This window comes from Halichoerus grypus, chromosome X (assembly GCF_964656455.1).
Source record: "Halichoerus grypus chromosome X, mHalGry1.hap1.1, whole genome shotgun sequence".
In the NCBI taxonomy this organism is placed as follows: Eukaryota; Metazoa; Chordata; class Mammalia; order Carnivora; family Phocidae; genus Halichoerus; species Halichoerus grypus.
This window is the reverse complement of record NC_135727.1, coordinates 119,587,453-119,608,262: the sequence shown is the minus strand read 5'-3', so window position 1 is coordinate 119,608,262 and position 20,810 is coordinate 119,587,453. Positions and strand designations below refer to the sequence as shown.

General features: G+C 39.6%; 1 long non-coding RNA gene across 2 annotated transcripts in view; it reads right to left on the bottom strand.

Moving 5' to 3' along the window:
• LOC118553292 (uncharacterized) overlaps nt 1-20,810 on the bottom strand; it is a 383,189-nt gene that overhangs the window by 156,872 nt on the left and 205,507 nt on the right. The window lies entirely within an intron of this gene.

Below are 20,810 nucleotides of genomic sequence, written 5' to 3'. Positions count from 1 at the left end.
TCTAGAACTTGCCCTGCACGAAAGCTAGAGGTCCCCTTTAGTTAGTACAACTGTTTTTTACAAAGTAGAAAGAATATTACCACACAGTTTATTTTTGCCTCCTTTTGAATAACATTTTCAAGTAACTGAACAAAGCTATTTATTTTACAATGAAAAATATCACTTATGAAATGTATTCTCTACTTTATTAAAAATTTAAATAAAAATAGGTGAATTATCCAATTCATCTCTAATTAAATAGGATAATAAGGTCTCCAAAGGATCACTTGTCACAAAGTGTTATAGTCAAGAGCTGGAAATATTGCATAATCCACCAAAGAAATAGGATATCAGTTCATTGATAACATTCTCAGGTGAATTTCATTATTATTCCCTTTGAACAATTCAAAAGCATACCTGTATCTCAAAACCAAAACTAGAAATGGCAATACAACTTAGATTAGCTAATTTGAAAAACAAGGGGAAAACATACTTAATAAAGAAATTCACGGGGAACCTGGGTGGATCAGTTGGTTAAGCACTGGACTCTTGGTTTTGGCTCAGGTCACAATCTCAGGGTCATGAGATTGAGCCCCGAGTTGGGCTCCACACTCAGGAAGGAGTCTGCTTCCCCTCTCCCTCTCCCTCTGCCCCTCACCCCACTTAGACACTCTGTCTCTAAAATAAATAAATAAATCTTAAAAAAAAAAAAAAGAAATTCACAGTCTGGTAATTTCAAGGTACTATATCAAATAGCTATAAGCATATTTTATTACTTACATGAATTTATAGAATCTGTATGGTCTTGCTTATGTAGGGACTAGGGGTAGGCTGCCCCAAAATGTACTTCAATGACATACTGATTATTTCAAATTAAAGGTACTTAGAAAAGAGCCTGTGTAAGACACTCAGAACTTCCTCTATCCCTCTGAAAGCAGGAAATAAATCTCCCATGTGAAAGGTACCCTCCCTATACCAGGAGGTAAAAAGACATCTTTATCACCAGAGATAGGGAATTTAGAGTCAAGAAATCTGTATGAACAACCTTGTTACTTTTTACTAATTTACCACCTCAGCCCAAATTCTGTTTAGAATTCCTTACTAGTTGAAGTTCCCAAAGTTAAGTTTTTCTTTCTCCTGTCAAGTCCTCACAGATCTATTGTCTCTGTCTATAAAGTACAAAAACTGCCTGCTTTGGTCATTTCTTTAGGTCTCAATTTAATTATTGGGCCTCTGTGCACACGTAATAAAACCTTGGGTTTTTTTCTCCTGTTAATCTGTCTCATATCAATTTAATTCTTAGCCCAACTACAAGAATCTTGGACAGAGGAAAATTTCCTCCTCCCCTTCCCTTACTTTCCTGTATGAACCAGCTGTATGGAGGATACAAATTAAGCACTAATACTCCCATCTTAAAAATTTTTTTTTTTAAGATTTTATTTATTTATTTGACAGAGACACAGTGAGAGAGGGAACACAAGCAGGGGGAGTGGGAGAGGGAGAAGCAGGCTTCCCGCTGAGCAGGGAGCCCGATGCGGGGCTCGATCCCAGGACCCTGGGATCATGACCTGAGCTGAAGGCAGACACTTAATGACTGAGCCACCCACGCGCCCCTCCCATCTTACAAATTTCTTAAATAGCTTTTCTAGTTAGGCAATTAGCTAATCCAACACTTAGAAAGTACATAGTGGGCTGGGATCAAGCCCCGCATTGGGCTCCCTGCTCGGTAGCGGGAAGCCTGCTTCTCCCTCTCCCACTCCACCTGCTTGTGTTCCCTCTCTTGCTGTGTCTCTCTCTGTCAAAATAAACAAAATCTTTAAAAAAATTAAAAATAAATTAAAAAAAAAAAGGGGTGCCTGGGTGGCTCAGACGGTTAAGCATCTGCCTTCGGCTCAGGTCATGATCCCAGAGTCCTGGGATCGAGCCCCGCATCGGGCTCCCTGCTGAGCAGGGAGCCTGCTTCTCCCTCTCCCTCTGCCTGCCGCTCCCCCTGCTTGTACACTCTCTTTCTGTCAAAAATAAATACAATCTTAAAAAAAAAAAAGTACATAGTGGGAACCCAGTAGATACATATTAATGACTTTGATTTGGCAAATATTTATTTTATTTTATTTATTTTATTTTTTGTTTTAAGATTTTATTTATTTATTTGACAGGGAGAGACACAACAAGAGAGGGAACACAAGCAGGGGGAGGGGAGAGGGAGAAGCAGGCTTCCCGCTGAGCAGGGAGCCCGATGCGGGGCTCAATCCCAGGACCCTGGGATCATGACCTGAGCCGAAGGCAGACGCCTAACGACTGAGCCACCCAGGCACCCTTGGCAAATATTTATTGAGCACACCCTATGGGCAAGGCAATATGCTAAATGCTAAAGAATACAATGGTAACTAAGAGAAGGAGCAATAAAGCTCAGTGGCACAGAGGATGGACTTTGGAAATATGGCACTGGGTTCAAATCCTGAGTCTATCACTTGATAAATGAATGATATTGGCTTGGCAAGTTACTTAACCTCTCTAAGCTCACTTACCTCATCTATACAACTAGAAGTATTACTTGCTTATGGGGTGATTCTAAGAAATAAATGAGGTCACACATATAAAGGGATTAACATAGTGTCTTTTGTAATGATTACTATTACAAGGTCCTTGTCTTTAAGAGCCTAGGATCTATAAAAAAAAAAAAAGAGCCAGGATCTAATGGGATAAGCATGCATGCAATTATTAAATTGAAGAGCAAAAAGCATGCCACCCGTATTTGTCCATAAATGAATCAATCCAAGACTCCAAGTTTACAAACCACTCTTTTAATTACTAGATGATTTTTTCCCACACAATAAAATGTCAGTTCTGTCTAAACACAAAAATCAGTTTGTTGTCTTAGATTAATTTGGACAACCTGATTTTCTGAGTATAGAATTTAATCTGCTCAGTCTGAGCTAAAAGTTTATTATTCTTCCATTCCCTTTTTAAAAACTAAGATAATGTTCCTTTGCTAGCAATTTTCTACATGCTCTTATAAAATTCTGAGCAAAATTATGAAATGATATAATACTTAAATTTGAAATATTATTAAACTCCAACTTCCAGTTTTATCCTCAACATCCAAGAGGATATTATTAAGCCTCAGTACTAGAAAAACAAATGAAATGAGTGACATTGTTAAATTTAAAAGAGAGCAGACTGAAATTTTTTAAAGAAACTTTCTGGATGTGAGTCATACCTCTCTAAGCCCTGGCAATGAGCAAGTTCTTTTTCTCAAGATTTGCCTCAAGTTAGGCCTTTTTGTCCAATGGTATAATTATGTGGATAATTCAGTTCAGCCAATACCTATAAAACATTTCTTATGTTTTGGGCACCATGGATGCTCAGAGCTGAATAAAACACAGTTCTCTCATTCAAGGACCTCTCATGCTACTGGTAAAAACAAACAAGTAAACCACTTTACTTCTCTATTTATTCTAGAATGTAGATTATTTATTCACATTTATCATTTAAGAATTCAGATGCATCTTTCAATCAATGGCAATTTATAACTGCTCTCAGCCAGGTGACATTCATGATGTAGTTGCCATTGTGTATTCATAATATATTGCCTGCCTTAGTTATGTATTGCTACATAACAAATTACCACAAAACTTAATGGCTGAAGACAACAACATTTATTATAGGAAAGATTTTTGTATATCAGGAAATCAGGCAGAGCTTAGCTGAGTCCTCTGGCTCCAGTACTCTCATAGGCTGCAATCAAGGTGTTTTGGGGGTTGTGATTATCTTAAGGCTAAACTGGAGGTGGATCTGCTTTCAAGCTCACTTAAGTGATTGTTGACTGGATTCAGTTCCTCACAGGCTATTCAACTGAGGCCCTGGTTCCTCATGAGCTGCTGGACCAGAGACCTCTGTTGATTCTTTGCTTAGTAGTCTCCTGACAGGGTAGCTCATGACATGACAGATTGCCTTCATTGGCGTGAGAAAGCAAGAGGGAGAGAGAAACAGAGGGAGAAAGGGAAAGAGGGAGAGAGAATCAGATAGCCAGAGAGAAGTCACAGTCTTTTGAAACCTAATCTCATCAGTGTCATCCCATCACTTTGCAAAATTCTATTCATTAGAAGCAAGTCACCAGGTGTAGCTTATACTCAAGGGGAGGACACTGTATATACAGGGGTGTGAATACCAGGAAGTGAAGATCATTGGGAGCCATTTTAGAAGCTGTCTACCATATTGCCTGTGATTATTCCTAGGGGTATGATGGGCCACAACAATCTCTTGACATTTCAGTGGACAACCATTTAAGTACAATTTGAAAAAAGAAGATGAATCCTAGTTGTCTGCAAATGCTTTGTCAGTACCTACAGGTAGCAGAATGGATGTCAGGGGCTTGGGAGAAAATCCAGAGACACTAGCGGAGCACACTTAGAAGAAATGCTTCAGCAACAATGCTGTTGATGGGACAATACTCTGTGAGGGGAAAAATGGACATGAATGCCTCTGAATAGCAAATGATTTAGAAAATTTGGAACCTGAATGAATGCCCAATTTATTTCATGCATATTTTTCATTTTATGAATGTACAAGAGTGATATATAATTAAAATCTATGCCTAAATAAATGTAAAACAACTTTTAATAAGATTAAGATTTAAAAACTAAATAATCTTTAAAGTATCATGTCTGGGGCGCCTGTTTGGCTCAGTTGTTAAGCATCTGCCTTCGGGTCAGGTCATGATCCCGGGGTCCTGGGATCGAGCCCCACGTCGGGCTCCCTGCTCAGCCAGGAGCCTGCTTCTCCCTCTCCCACTCCCCCTGTTTGTGTTCCCTCTCTCACTGTGTCTCTCTCTGTCAAATAAATAAATAAAATCTTAAAAAAAAAAGTATCATGTTCTGAGTTTAATAGGAAACACTTTTTCATCATAAGTGTTACATGAAATAACTTCTTACAGTTAAAGGCATCTTTTTATTTATTTCTTATTTATTTATTTCTAAGATTTTATTTATTTGTTTGACAGAGAGAGACACAGCGAGAGAGTGAACACATGCAGGGGGAGTGGGAGAGGGAGAAGCAGGCTTCCCGCGGAGCAGGGAGCCTGATGCGGGGCTCGATCCATCACCTGAGCCAAAGGCAGACGCTTAAACACTGAGCCACCCAGGCATCCCTAAAGGCATCTTTTTAAAAAAAAAAGTATTTATTTATTTCAGAGAGAGAGCGAGCGTGTGTGTGTGCATGCGCGTGTGCAAGTTGGTGGAGAGGCAGAGGGGAGGGAGACCAGCCGACTCCTCCCTGAGCTAGGCTCGATTCCAGGACCCTGAGATCACAACCTGAGCCCAAATCTAGAGCTGGATGCTTTACCAACTGAGCCACCCAGGTGCCCCCAATTAAAGGCATCTTAAATTCAGTGAATTCAGAAACAATTACAATATATGATGAATTAAAAAAAAAAAAAAAAGAGGCAAGTTATTCCTGCCTATGGGCTCTCTCACTATATCTGTGAGTCTGCAATCTAGCCAAGATATGTCTTCAGTGGATCACAAATCTGGATATTTAAATACTTCATTTAAAGTCCAGTAAAAGTGAACAACTAGAACTTCTGAAACACTAAGAGTTGAAGATGATCATAAACAATCTCAGATATTTGTGCAACAGAAAAGAAGACTTAAGGGATGATAAAAGTGTCTTGTCAAGCACAGTAGAGGTAATTTTCATGAAAATGAGATCACTTTTTAGAAGTCCAAACTTCCCAGTTTGCAATTACAGACCCCCAAGAGTTAGGAATTATTCCAAAGTGGGGGGGGGACCAGGGCTGCACAGTTGGTTAAACATCAGACTCTTGGTTTCAGCTCAGGTTGTGATCTCAGGGTCATGGGATCAAGCCCACATTGGGCTCCATGCTCAATGTGGAGTCTGCTTAAGACTTTCTCTCCCTCTCCCTCTGGCCCTCCGACCCCCTCTCCCCATGTGCTCTCTCTCTCTCTCTCAAATAAATACCTTTAAAATAAAAAAAGAATTTAAAAAAATAATAATTATTCCAAAGGGTTCATGAACCTATATGCACGTGAAACATTTTATGTAGACTGGCTAAATAATGTCTCAAACATTTTGAGCCACTGTCTTTCAGATGTATTAAAAATTAAAAACGCCTTATTAATTAAATACATATTTTCAAGTAATTTTTTATATCATCTTAACTTTTTTATTGTGATTTATTTAATCAACAGACAATAGAAATACAACTATTATCCATGTGGAGAAGAGTCCACAAAAGTTTTTTACTGTTAAAAAATACCTTCTATGACAAAAATTCTGGAAACCGCCATTCTCAGGCTTCCTGAATTGCAAACCTAAGCATGTTAAAAAAATGATTCATTTTCTAACATCCCCAAACCCTTAGGAACATCATTTATTTCCATGTTACTGGATAAAGAACTATCTTTTGCTATCAGTCTTCCTATTTAAAATTTCATACCCATAGATAAAAGTTGTCATGATCTTAGAAAGAACTCCATTTTTATTCCAACACATTGAAAGGAAATCTATTTTGTTTCTGAGAATAATAAACTGAATCCTAAAAGGATTTCTTTTTCTCTTTTGGTTCCTTAAAGTCATATTTTTTCTTTTAACTAATGGCAAGCCATCTTTCATTTTTTTCCCCAGCTTTCATTTTTTAATAGCATTACCCTAAGAATGTTGGTTTAATTTTTTTCAATTTAAATGGTGGAGGCATAGTGTAATGATTATTTTATTATACTATTAAGAATTCAGAATACCAAAAATTAGCCAAGATGGTAAAACTATTAGAGTGCTGTCACAGCCAAAATGACTCATTTGCTTAAACTAGTCATAATTCCACTATATAGTCAATAGAATGGAAAGAGAAAATTTAGTAAGTATACACTTATTAGCATGTTTTCTATTTATAAGAGGGCTCAAGTGTCTTTTTTTTTTTTTTTAAAAGATTTTATTTATTTGAGAGAGAGAGAGAAACAGCATGAGAGGATAGAGAGTCAGAGGGAGAAGCAGGCTTCCCGCTGAGCCGGGAGCCCGACACGGGACTCGATCCCAGGACTCCGGGATCATGACCTGAGCTGAAGGCAGTCACTCAACCAACCGAGCCACTCAGGTGTCCCTCAAGTGTCTCTTAATATGAGATCTAGGGTTAACAAAAAATTCAAATACATGCTCATATTTTTCTGCACATAACATGACCATAGTTGCCATTTATTTGTAGCTTCAAGATCAAGAGAAGTGATTCAATTTGAGTATATGTTGTTTTGAATAAGCAGGCTTAAGGATGTAAAGACAGAAAATTTTTCCCTTCTTCCCTTTTAGGTTCTTTAACTGGTCTAATAATTCAATTGATATAAAGCAGATTAAAAGGAAAAAAATAAAGTTAATTTTGTATGTACAGGAGCCCCATAAAAACAGGAGACCCAAGGCAGCTATGTAATTGAGGCTTAAATAACATTCTGAGATAAAAAGAGCGGTAGGAGTTTGGGAATACAAAAGGGAGGAGGGCCATGCAGAGGAAGTGAGAGATGTTTGGAAAACAAAGGTTGCCCTGTTATGCAGATAGGTTTCTTCGGTAAAAAGGTATCTCTGGTAATAGCTATCTTTTTAGAACAGACTCCCCTTTCCAATGTAAAATTAGGCATTTGAGGGGTAGATAAAAGAACTTTTCATAAATCTTATGGTTTTTGATTGTCTTTAGCTCAAAATAATCCTTACACTAAAGTGATATATTTTGGGGCGGTAAACTCTGCTCTCCTTCAAGGGCCATGTCCTTACTGATATAAGGCAAACTAAAAGACATCTTCCTACACTCCTGTTTATTTGATAAACTTCTCAAACATCCACTTGATAAGGAAAATGGAAGTAAAGGTCTCTATTTTTAATTAGCAATTCAGCATTAGGTGTAAGATACAGGTGTGGACAGCTGGAAAATCCAATATTTAAGTCTTCAATCAACAAACATTTACTGAATAACTTATATGCTCCCAACATGAGGCTAGGACTGGGCAGGCAAGAGTGAATGATACTTGATGCCCCTGCCTTCAAGTAGTTTGAAATCTAGGGATTCAGAATGGAAATAAACCTTTAAAAATTAATGTCAAAGGCTTTAAAAATGGGTTAATCCATGATGTTTTGTAATCACAGGAAAGGTTCCCAATCCAGTGATAAAGAATCAAGAAAGATTTCTCAAGGGAAGTTAGCCCAGGAAATGGTGGGGTGATGGGTAAGGATGAAGTAGAAAAGTGTTCCAAAGAGATGGAATAACATGTATGTAGGTCTCTGGGAGACAGAGCACGGGTGGGATCAGGGAACCGAAAGTAATGGTTCAGCCTATTGTATTGCAGGGGTTAAGGGCAGGCCACCCAAGATGTGCCACACTGGCATGAAGATTATTTTGAGCTGAAGGCAATCAAGACATCATGGGCTCAAAGGAAAAGTTTGCTCCTCCCTTAACTACATAGAAGAATGTAAATTGGGGTTCTTTCCTAGAATAAGCATTATTACCAGAGATAAATTTTATCTGAGTGACCCATCTGTATTGCAGGGCAAACATCTGCCCTACTTATTGTCCCACGAATTGCATTCCTTCCCTTGGATGTCCCAGACTCCTACCTCCTTCTCCTTAGTTCAGGATGTCATATATACCTCATTTTAACTGTCTGTAATTTCCATATCTGTGTGGATTCTCTGTATATATGCTATTAAATTTGATTTTCTCATGTCAATTTGACTCTTAGTCCAGCTAGAAGGACCTTGAAAGGGACAGGAATTCCTGCTCCCTGGCACTATTAAGTAAAATAGAAAATAAAATCCCCAAAGGACTTTATTGGCTTTTGTGATCACCTGTATATCAGAAAAAAAGTCAATGTGATATTTTACATCCTCCAGAGACTTTAAAGTGAGTGATAACTTCTGGTTAAAATAGGAGTAACAGTGTGGCAAACTCTGAATACATGAATACTGTTAAAGGACAACACATATACAGTGTTGGATTATCAGCTTGAGAGACTGACATGCCCCTCTACCAGCTGCAGGAAAACATTCTTCACTGGAATGCTGAGATGACTCTGTGGATGTTTCTTCTTACACTTTCTGCTATATATTTTTTTGTGTATATGTACTTCAGTCAGTAATAAAATATGATCCAGACTACAAATATTTTTTAACACCACAAATTTTCTTAAGTCATCTAGGGCCTAAAATGAGATTAGACTGTGGTCAGGGAACTCAATCCAATTTAGAAGATCCATAAATGATGCTTTCATTTAGGGTAACATGTCAACTTGTCAAGAACCTAGTTGATTGACATTCTTGTGGAGATTCCAAGTTTCTTCTCTTCCCATCAGAGTTCCCACTTCTGTCATTACATAGATTTTAAATTGAACACTGAGCCAGAATCAGGACACCTACCAACAGTCTCCTGGCATGTTATTTCAATTTCTATTTGTCCATTCCAACACAAATGTACGCAAAGCAAATGTTACATTACCGAGCCCTAGACAGTCTAGTGCTGAGGGGTTTGAGGAGGGGAAATTAAGCTATGGGTTGTCAGCAGATCATGCAGTTGTCCATAATGATCATATCATTATGGACAGAATCCCATATTCTGGCACCTGGGTGACTCAGTCAGTTAAGCATCTGCCTTCGGCTCAGGTCATGATCTTGAGGTCCTGGCATGGAGCCCTACATTGGGCTCTCTGCTCAGTGGGGACCCTGCTTCTCCCTCTCCTTCTGCCGCTCCCTTGGCTTATGCTCTCTCTCTCTCTCGCTCTCTCAAAATAAATAAATAAAATCTGTAAAGAAAAAAAAAAGAATCCCATATTCTCTGCTTCAAAGTATTAACACTAAGAAGAATAGTTCTTCAACATATAAAGCATAAAAATTAAAAATGCTAGAGCTATTTGATACTGTTGGGGAACATCATCTAAAAGATATGACTGCTGATTGACCGGTGAGCTGGACCCCGGCTCTTGGAGGCTCTACATACCCTCCCCTGTCCCTTGGAATGTGGGTTCCCCTTGCCTTTCCAGCTCCCAGAGGCTGCTCCAAGGACAAAGCATTGACACAATGATGTGGTGTTGAAAATGACAACATCATTTCCAGCTCCCAGAGGCTGCTCCAAGGACAAAGCATTGACACAATGATGTGGTGTTGAAAACACTTGCACAGTACAGGTAACTGAGCCAGCCCAGTTAGAGCCTCTTTATAAACTTTTAAGATTTGGTAGGTGGATGCAGGGATCCATTCATCTCGCTGCCACCCAAGACAAGCTGTGTATGTTAAGTTCCCTTTGCTTATTAAAACTGCCACCTACCAACCTGGGGTGGCCTGCCTCTTTCTTTGGTCTCTCCCTGCCCTCTGACTATAGGGGCTGGTTTCAGACTACACCTGGGAAGCTCCTGAGAGGGTTGTGAACTGACAGAAACATCTGTTAGGATTATAGTTAAATTATAATTAAGGACTTGAATCAAGATATATCTTCCTAGAATTCAATTTTAGGAGGCCATTTGCATAAAGTATGATGTAAACTGTACCCCCAGGAGTTCTGAAGTGAGGCCATCCTATTAAGAAGAATATTTAGATAATTTATGCCCATCTGCAAAGTAACTCTAAGAATTAATATATTTTGGGGGTGGTACTTATTTTTTCTTTTTTTCCTTTTTTTTTTTTGTTTGCTAAGGTGGTAATTTATGATTACCCCTAGAAGAGGAGGGGGAAAATCAGTGAAGAGATAAAGGGATATCTTTCCCTACCCCTTTCTCTCCATTCTCTCCTACCTAATCATACACCTAGCCAGATGGGTTACTTTTAAGCCTCACTGGAGAGGGGAATTGGGCACATAAACCAAAAGAGTTGTGTTGATGAAAGGTTTTATGACTGGGTTATTCCTGAGCCAAGTTCAATGAAGAGAGATGGAGGAGTCATTCACTTCACTTCAGCACAGGGACCCAACAGCAGCAAACAAGAGATCATGCAATAGCAATTATGCCCAGCTAAGAAGCCATATAGGCATGTAAGGACTAGAATGGCTACAACAGGCACAGATAGCTATGATTGGGCCAAAGCCAATCAGGGTCAGCTTTGTAAAATGACGCTTCAGGAACTCCTCCAACATAACTTGGAGAGCTTTTGAAAAAGAAAAAGGGTCTTGGGGCAGAAAAAAAAATTGTATCTTACTATTAATGTGACTGTATACCTCCTCACAGATTGGAGCAGCCTGGAATATTTAGGTTTCAAAAATGTAACTTTGGGGCACCTGGGTGGCTCAGTTGGTTAAGTGCATATGACTTCGGCTCAAGTCATGACCTCATAGTCCTGGGATCGAGCCCCATGTCGGGCTCCATGTCAGCAGGGACTCTGCTCTCAATCTCTCTCAAAAAATAAATAAATAAATAAATAAAATCGTTTCTAAAAATATAACTCTAATTTAAAAAGCAACCATATGCGTGCGCTTCGGGTGGCTCAATCAGTTAAATGTCAGACTCTTGGTTTCTGCTATCTCATGGGCCCTGTCTGCGCTCAGCAGGGAGTCAGCTTGAGAGTCTCTCCCTCTGCCCCTCCCCCTACTCATGCATATGCATGAATTCTCTCTAAAATAAGTAAATCTTTAAAAAAAATAAAAATAAAAATAAACCATATAAACTTAAAGCCCTGTTGCCTTCTAACATACTGTGAAAATAAACAGTGGTTGAAAAATGAATGAAAAGGCAAAAATGAAGTTCAATGTTATTTAATAACAATTGCAAGTGATTTTTAAAACCCACTGCATCCTTATTATCACAGACTTAAGAACACTAGATTGCAGCTGGTGGGGACAAGGGAGTGGAAACAGAAAAAGAGATGAAGACATCTGGATGGACGAGAAAAGTGAGGCAGAAATCAAGCCTCTGCCTCCTAGGGCTGCCATACATGCCTAGGTTACCGCTCCCCAAATAATCCTTCCTAAAATGCCTTCAACACCCATCTCCATTTGTCTCAGAGACAAGTCCTGCAAAACTGGTCTAAATAGCTGTACTGATTGATCTTTACTTCTGTAGGTATTTGCTCAGGTCATCAGCAGCTTTTCTTAGCCTCCAGTACAGCTCAGGCACTCAAGAGTAATCCATGTGTGAGATGATATTGCAATGTGATGAGTAATTCTGCTAGCCAAACTGAACCCCTTGGATAACAAAGTATTTATTCAGCTTCTCTTGCTGGGTGGAACTGAGCCTGGAGGTTAGCGCTGAGGGTTTCTTCTTTGTACCAAAGCTATAACACCCAGCTGGGATGTGATTAAATATTCTTCCACTAAGCAAAAAAATAAAAAAGCTAAAGCAAGGATGAGATGCATGGCTCAGAAAATGGTTTGAAAATAATGCTGGAGCTCAGAGCAGACCACTCTAAAATATGCCAAAAGTGGCATATTGATTGTTTTGAGTTAAAATTACTTGAGAAAAAGCCAGTGCAAGAAGGATGCCCTGACCCACCTCTCTGTCCTAATGAAAGCAGGAAATAAATCTCCAGCATGAAAGTTACCTTCTCTGTACCAGGAGGTAGACATCCTTATCACCAGAGATAGAGAATTCAGAGCCAAGAAGGATGTGTAAACAAACTTTGTTTAGTTTCTTCACTAATTAGTACCCAAACCTGAGTCTGTCTTCTCAGTTCTTCACAAATCTATTGCTTCTTTGTCTAAAAGGTATACAAACAACCTGCTTTAGTCATTCTGTAGGTCCTATATCTATGAGGTCTCTGTACATATAAAATTAATTTTTTTTTCTCCTGCTAATGTTTTGTGTCAGTTTAATTATTAGACCAGCCAAAAAACCCAAAAGGGGTAAGGGAAAATTTCACCTCCCCAACAACAGGACCTCTCTTGTTGGCATTCTTTCAGTGGCCAATCCTTTCTGTGCTTGTTTTAACCCATTCTCCATCTAGATCATACGGTTTCTCAACCTCAACACTACTAATATTTTGTGCTGGGTAAGTCTTTATTGTAGAGGCTGTCCTATGTACTGTAGGATGTTTAGCAGCCTAATGTTTCTTAGGGGCTAAATAACCCATGGCTGAGAATCAATGATCTAAAATTAAATGTCTCCAAAAAAATTTAAATTAGATTAAATTAAATTAAATTAAATGTCTCCATAACTGACAGCCAATGCTACATCAACAACAGCACACAGAAAAACAAAAACAAAAACAAAAACAAAACCCCTGCCAATGATTTACAGGATTTTTTTTTTAACAAAAAGGCCAAATGCTAGCTTACTGTTTTTCTCCCCTGTTAACAAGATTTTTCATGGTGTAAGAGGAGTTTTATTTTATTTATTTATTTAAAAAATTTTTAAAGATTTTATTTATTTATTTATTTGACAGAGAGAGACACAGCGAGAGAGGGAACATAAGCAGGGGGAGTGGGAGAGGGAGAAGCAGGCTTCCTGCCGAGCAGGGACCCTGATGTGGGGCTTGATCCCAGGACCCTGGGATCATGACCTGAGCCAAAGGCAGATGCTTAATGAGTGAGCCACCCAGGTGCCCCTATTTATTTATTTTTTTTAAGATTTTATTTATTTATTTGACAGAGAAAGAGAGAGAGCACAGATAGGCAGAGTGGCAGGCAGAGGGAGAAGCAGACTCCCCGCTGAGCAGAGAGCCCTATGCGGGGCTCGATCCCAGGGCCCTGGGATCATGATCTGAGCTGAAGGCAGACGCTTAACCGACTGAGCCACCCAGGCGCCCCATAAGAGGAGTTTTAAGGGCTCGGGCTTTGATGGTGGGTGAAATGAGAAACTGCCAAAAGTGTGGCATCCAGGGATGACTTAGCATCTTACTAATTCACAGATACTACATGAAAAAGAGATTGGATCTATGTAGAAGCAAAACCAAAGCAGAAACTGTCATTGAGAGGCTACCCCAAGGATCTAGGTAAGGCCTGCTATGGGCTGAGACCCAAGTAGACAGTAGTTGGATTCTAGATATATTTTGAAAGTCAAGAAAATGGGATTCCAGAGGTATCAGATATGCTGGGCATAAGAGAGAAAAAGAAGAGTCAAGAATGACTCTAAGGTTTTTTGGTCTGAGAATATTGCTATAAATTATAACTTCAGGAAATGCATAATTTATAATACTTTATAAAGTATGCTCATTATGTGGGCAGTTTCTTTTTTTTTTCAAGATTTATTTATTTTAGAGAGAGAGCATGCACAAGCAAGGGGGAGGGGCGGAGGGAGGAGAGAATCTCAAGCAGACTCTCCGTTGAGTGCAGAGCTGGAAGCAGGGCTCGATGCCAAAACCCTGAGATCATGACCTGAGCCAAAATCAAGAGTCAGACACTTAACTGACTGAGCCACCCAGGCATCCCTGGCAGTTTCAAAATAAAAGAGAAATAATTAGACTAACCATAAAGTCATCTTTGACTACAAGTTTGACAATTAGAAAGCAAGAGTGTAAGTTTAAGCAAATCAAAAATATCCAACCCCTTGGAAATTAAAAATAATTCATTTAAAAAATGGATCAAAGAAAAACAGTTTAGTAGAAAATTCAAAACCAAAATCATCAAAATCTATACGGTGAGATGAGTCTTGAAAGATGAGAGTTCATGAAGAAAAGAAGAGGCACAGAAGACTCCAGGAAGCACGAATACTTCAGGTCAATGCAAGACTAATGAGAGAACACGGCACCCTTAGGGAATGTTAAATGTTCAATGCGGCTAGAACCTTCAGTGTAAGGAGGAAATGGTGAAGGATAAGTAGGGCTCTGTAATCCAGTGTATTATATGCCATGCCAAATAGTCACATTTCATCCTGAATGTAATGTGGGAACACTACAGGATTTAAAACTGGAAGAAACATTTAAACAACAATGAGTACTAGTTCTTCATTAAAAAATATTTATTTAGTATATAGTTTTGGGGTTTTTTGCCCTCGGGTTATCAAAAAACCAAAAAGTCTTATTCTTATTTACTAATCTATGTAAGAAGATATAAAATTCGGGGTGCCTGGGTGGCTCAGTCGGTTGGGCGTCTGCCTTCCACACGGGTCATGATCCCAGCGTCCTGGGATCTAGCCCCGCATCGGGCTCCCTGCTCAGTGGGGAGCCTGCTTCCCCCCTCCCGCTGACCCTCCCCACTGTTTGTGTGCACACATGCACGCGCTCTCTCTCTCAAATAAATAAAATCTTTAAAAAAAAAAGAAGATATAAAATTCAAAAGTAGATCACATCTGCATTGTTTTCCAGGAAATTTCCCCTAATTTTATTCAAACTTGGTTTCATTCTAACCCACTTTTATAATTAGTGTAAAAACTTCAAATTAAATGTAATCATTGCAGCATTATTTTGGTTTACACATCTCATCTCTTCTTCTATTAAGGCTGAAGTAGTCTGAGGGCAAGAACCTCATTTTCAAGATATATTTGTTGTCAAAGAGAAACAACATTTCCCTCAAAGCCCCCATGTGGGTGTTACTCAATAAACTGCACTGAGAATCTCAATCATTATGATTCTTTTCATTGATATTTTATTTATTTGTTAAGGATACACTATGATTTCCCAAGAAATTTTCATGAGAGAAGACTTCCTCAATCAATTTTGAGTATGCCAAACATTCATTAAATATCTCTGCTACTTCAAAGCCGTAGTTAATGAAGCTTCTCTCAACATATTATCCCCATTCACACAAGTAGGCTCTTAAAATAAGTATGAATGCATTTTTTATTTACCTATCTCTCTGATCCCTGGTTCTTCATACTACCTTATTATCCTTTGCTGCAGTGACTATATTCTAACATTATGGTAACATGTCCCTTTTTGAATTCAGAGCCATGTATGTATGTACATAATTACATACTCAGCTGTGTATGCAAATTAAGGACTTTATGTACCAACCACAATTAGTTTATTTTTTTTCAGCTCAGCTATAGAATTTAGTGAAAAATGTTCAAGTTTGTCTTTTGATGATTGTCTTATAACCTCATCTAGCTCTCATTTTCGATATATAAAAATATATTTAATTACATAATCCCCCAGTTAACTCCAAAATTGGCAAAGCAGTAAGGACATGTCCTTAATTTGCTTTATTGTTCTCTTGGAAAGAGGCAAGACAACAGAGCAAGAACTTGCTCCTTCCCGAAGGAAGTTGTGGGATTCCACATAGATTCCCTGTACAACTGGGGGCTCAACCAATTTGCAGACCTTACCTCAGATGGACACTCCTCCACAGTTAACATTTTGGGTACTGGTGAGGCAGGAGGGAAAGGAGACTAGGGAGACAAATTGACCAAAGTAAAGGGTTTGAGACTGACCCTTAACCTAAAAGTGAGCAGGTAATAGAATGATGTCGTTTTGGAATATAGGCGAGGTTCGGTGGGGTGGAGTCCAGAGCTGACAACCAAGAAAGAATTTGAGATGTCTTCGGTGCAAAAAAGGTGGCTTATTATTAAAGCAGAGGGACAGGACCCGTGGGCAGAAGAAGCTGCAGCACCCGGGTTGTGAGGAGTGGCTGATTATACTATGGGGTTGGGGAAGGTAAGGAAAAGGGAGGTTTTCAAAAGAACTTTCATATGCTAAAGAGGACCTAAAAGATACCCGAGGCCTTGCCATTGTCAAGTTAAGGTTGTTTTTCCCCTCTACCAAGTCATTAACATTTAAGACAGTTGGGAGCTTCAGGGATGATGTCACACATCCCACCCAGGATGGGGAGGGGGTTGCAGGGTATCAGGTTGTAGTTTGTCTTCAGCTAGCCTTCTGTTCCCTCATCAACAAGATCTGACTCAGGGAAGATCACCAGATCCCACTCCCTCTGGCAGGAAAAGCCACAAAGGCCAGACATTCTGAAAATTGCTCCCTGTGGGTAATTTCACAACCCTAACACAATGGAAAAACTAACCACCCAATGTAAATGATAAACCCAAAGTTAAAGAGTAAGCCCCTCCCTATACAGTTAGCTAATTAAAAAAAAAAACAAAAAAACCCTTCGTTAGAGGCAAAGGGGATCCTCTTCCCATCTGGGAGAAGAGACTGTTACTTTGTGAAGTAGCTCCTTTCTTACTTCCATACTTAATAAATCTTTGTCCCTTTCTCTAAATGAGTTGCACTTGAATTCTTTCTTGTGCAAAGCCAACAACACTCATGATGATGGACCTAATAAGGCCCTCCCTCTTGGGGCTTCAGCCCTTGGGGCAACACTGGGATTGGAAGTACTGTCTTCAGGCTCTGTCTGCTTTACCTACTTCTCCACTTTGACACTTTATACTTCATTTGTCCCAAAAAAATTTGCTGGAAGTAGGAAAATTACATTTCTCCTTTACAAGAACTATACTGGAGGAAAAATGATTTTTGCCCAAAGCCCCCATAATACAAGACAGATTAACAGGAGAAAAACAGGCAGATGTTTAATAACATGTATATCTGCTATATACACGGAAGAGACCCGGGAAAACTGACTAACAAACGGAAATGGCCCAGGCCATCACCTTTAGAACCATCTCTAGCTAAAGACAAAAGATGTTCATGGGGTGGGGGAGGGAGGAAGAACTAAGCCAGTTATGGGAGGTAATCAGGCAAAACACAGTAAACAAGGGTAAGGTTGTAATGCAGATTTAAGTCCAAGCCTTCTCCATTGATAAGAGTTTCTAGACATTTAGAGTCATCTCCCTCTTCCTGGTACGGAGAGAAAGACACCCTTACGAATGGAGAAATTTCCCTTACAAATGTAAATTTCTATAACAAGGTAGCATCTATTCAGTTTTTAGAACTTTCCCTGTGGCCCCTGTTAAAAATAACCAGCTCAAGATAGGCCTTATGCCAAAGAGGCATATTTTGAGGTGGCATATTTTGCTTCCCCTCAGAACCTAAGACTGCCCGTTAGTAAATCAAATCTCCATGGGCCATTCACTCCAAGTATGTTCAGGAATGCTTCATGGGAAAGCTTGGTAAATTTTTACCATTTATCCTCTATTTAATAATGCAATGTAGACTTTTTGAAAGATACCGCTAGAAAGGATTATGAATATAGCACTAAGCTCTTTCTCAATTCTCTGGAACAATGATAGTCTTTGTTCCTTCTCTGGATGCATTAGATCTTACTCTTAACCCAGGCCAAATATGTATGTTTATACAGAATGGCCCTCTCAATAAACCAGAAGAAAGCATTTCTTTGTTTACAATTTATTTATACTTTTTTTTTTTTTTTTGCTTATGTCTATTGTATGAGAAGTTCAAGTTAGGGGCGCTTGGGTGGCTCAGTCATTAAGCGTCTGCCTTCGGCTCAGGTAATGATCCCAGGGTCCTGGGATCGAGCCCCACAGAGCCCCGCATAAAGCCCCGCATCGAGCACCCCATCGCCAAGCCCCGCTCGGTGGGAAGCCTGCTTCTCCCTCTCCCACTCCCCCTGCTTTTGTTCCCTGTCTCGTGGTCTTTCTCTCTGTCAAATAAATAAATAAAATCTTAAAAAAAAAAAAAAGATGTTCAAAGTTATGTCAACCAACCTTCAAAGTGATGAGGGAGCAGAAGGCTAGCTGAAGACAAAGCACGAGCTGACACCCTGCAACCTACCCTCCCCCCACTCCTGGCTGGGACAGGTGTGACATTCCTCCAGGAAGCTCCCAGCCGACTTAATGTTAACGTCTCGCTAGAGGGGAAAACAACCTTGACATTGGCAAGGCCTCTGGTATCGTGTAGGTCCTCTTTAGCATATGATCGTTCTTTGGAAAACCTTGCTTTTTCCTTACCTCCCCCAACCCCATAGTATATAATCAGTCACTTCTCACAACCCCAGTGCCCCTCCTTCTGCCCACGGGTCCCGTCCCTGGGCTTTAATAAAACCACCATTTTGCACCAAAGACGTCTTAAGAATTCTTTCTTGGTTGTTGGCTCCAGATCTCACCCCACCAAACCTCAGCTATATTCGAAAACCACATCAAAAGGATAAAAAAATATAAAGCTTTGCACTTCATTATAAAACTGAGTACTCAAAGACCCAAAAGAGACATGCTCTCCGTATTAACAAGGTAAATAAACACCTTGCTAGAGTGCCACAGAAGAAACACTTATGAATCTCCCACTGTAACAACAGGCCAGCAAATACAGAAAACTAGTGAGGTATGCTAAGCTGCTAATGGTTCTAAGAAAGTCAACTTGTATATTTTTTAATAGGAAATCAATCTTATTTTCAGGATCTATTAAAATCTTTGGATTCTATACGATTAGCCTCCAGTGGAAATTAAACTTCCAAATCGCTTATTGTGGTTTAAATGGTGAATGGCGTCTGGCTTGGGCAACAAGGAGCTGATGCAACACTACTGATGTGGGGAACAAAGGCAGAAGGAAATGTAGATATAACTAAATTTCCTTAGGACCTGCCGCTCGTTGACAAATACTGGAGGCAGGCAGAGTATAACATTCCTCCAGGAAACTCCAAACTGTCTTAATGTTAATGCCTTGCTAGAGGGAAAAACACCCTTAGCTTAACAATAGCTAGGCCTCCAGTATCCTGTGAGTCTTTAGCATATGAAAGTCCTTTTGGAAACTTCGCTTTGTCTTTACTCCCCCCAACTCCAAACTATATAATCAGTTGCTCCTCATAATCCCAGGGCAGCATCTCTTTCTGCCCTTGGGTTCTGTCCCTGTGCTTCAATAAGACCACCTTTTTTGCATCGAAGACATCTCAAGAATTCTTTCAGGGCTGTCAGCTCCTGAACCCCACCACCCCAAACCACAGCACTACCATCATTGCCAGCTTCTGCCGTACGCAGCCTGGAACTACTCTAAGGAAGAGGGAGGACAGGGTTTTAAGACTCTACTAGGCTTCGTGCCCAAAAGTCATGCACTCAAGTGCATCTCTGTCAGTCCTTCCCATCTCCAATGATTTCAAGACCTCACAGAGATTTTAAAAAAAAGAAAAATCTTCTCTCTGCATAAGGAAAGGGCATTCTGCCCTAGACAAGAAGGGAAGCCTTGTTTTAGTACCTAGTAACTGTGAGAAGTAGAAGTGGGGGGTGGGGGGGGAGAGAAGGATATTGGTGAACAAAGTGCAGAGGAATGAAACCATGAAACCAATAATTTTTTAGGGGGAACTTTTAAAAATTGGAAAAACCTGGGTATTCAAACTGGTTATAAATCATGGAACTGATTTCCCCCTGTTATATTTATTCTTATGTTTAATTTTTATATTCTTTCTTTTTATCCTAGGACCAGCAATGAAGGAATTCATTCAAGTCCTACATCTTGGCTTCAAAAACCAGGGCAGTTTCCAGTTACATTTGGGGCTTTTTAATTTTTTCTAAACCCAGCTCGAGCATTTGAATCTAATATTAAAGGAATATGACAACTATTTTAGTTCCAAATGAATCTAGTCCTCCTCCCCGAAACACCAACCAAGGCCAGCCTCCTCCATGACATCATGCACACCTTGCTTCTGTGTTCTGTCCTCTCATTCTTTATTTTCATTTCCTTTTTTTCCATTTACTGCTTATATTGAACCTCTCTCCATTAATATATTTTCATCACATCCTCTGAGAGGAAGGTCAAGTCATCTTATTTGGAAAGGCTTCCCTGATGCATTTTCATCTTTCTTTTGGGCCATGATGCATCTCATGTATCAACCTTTGCATCTTCATCATCATCATAGCAGCTAACTTTAGCTGAACATCAGAACTTGGCAGTGTGGTATTTTATGATGGAGATTTTCTCACAGAATCCATGACCTTATACAGTAGGCTTTTATAGATGAAGAAACCAAGGCACAGAGAGGTGAAATAGCTGGCCCAAGATGACTTATATTGAAGGAGAGATTTGCCATCCCAAAATATGCCTCTTAGGCATAAGGATTATTTTAGGTTACTATTTTTAAGAAA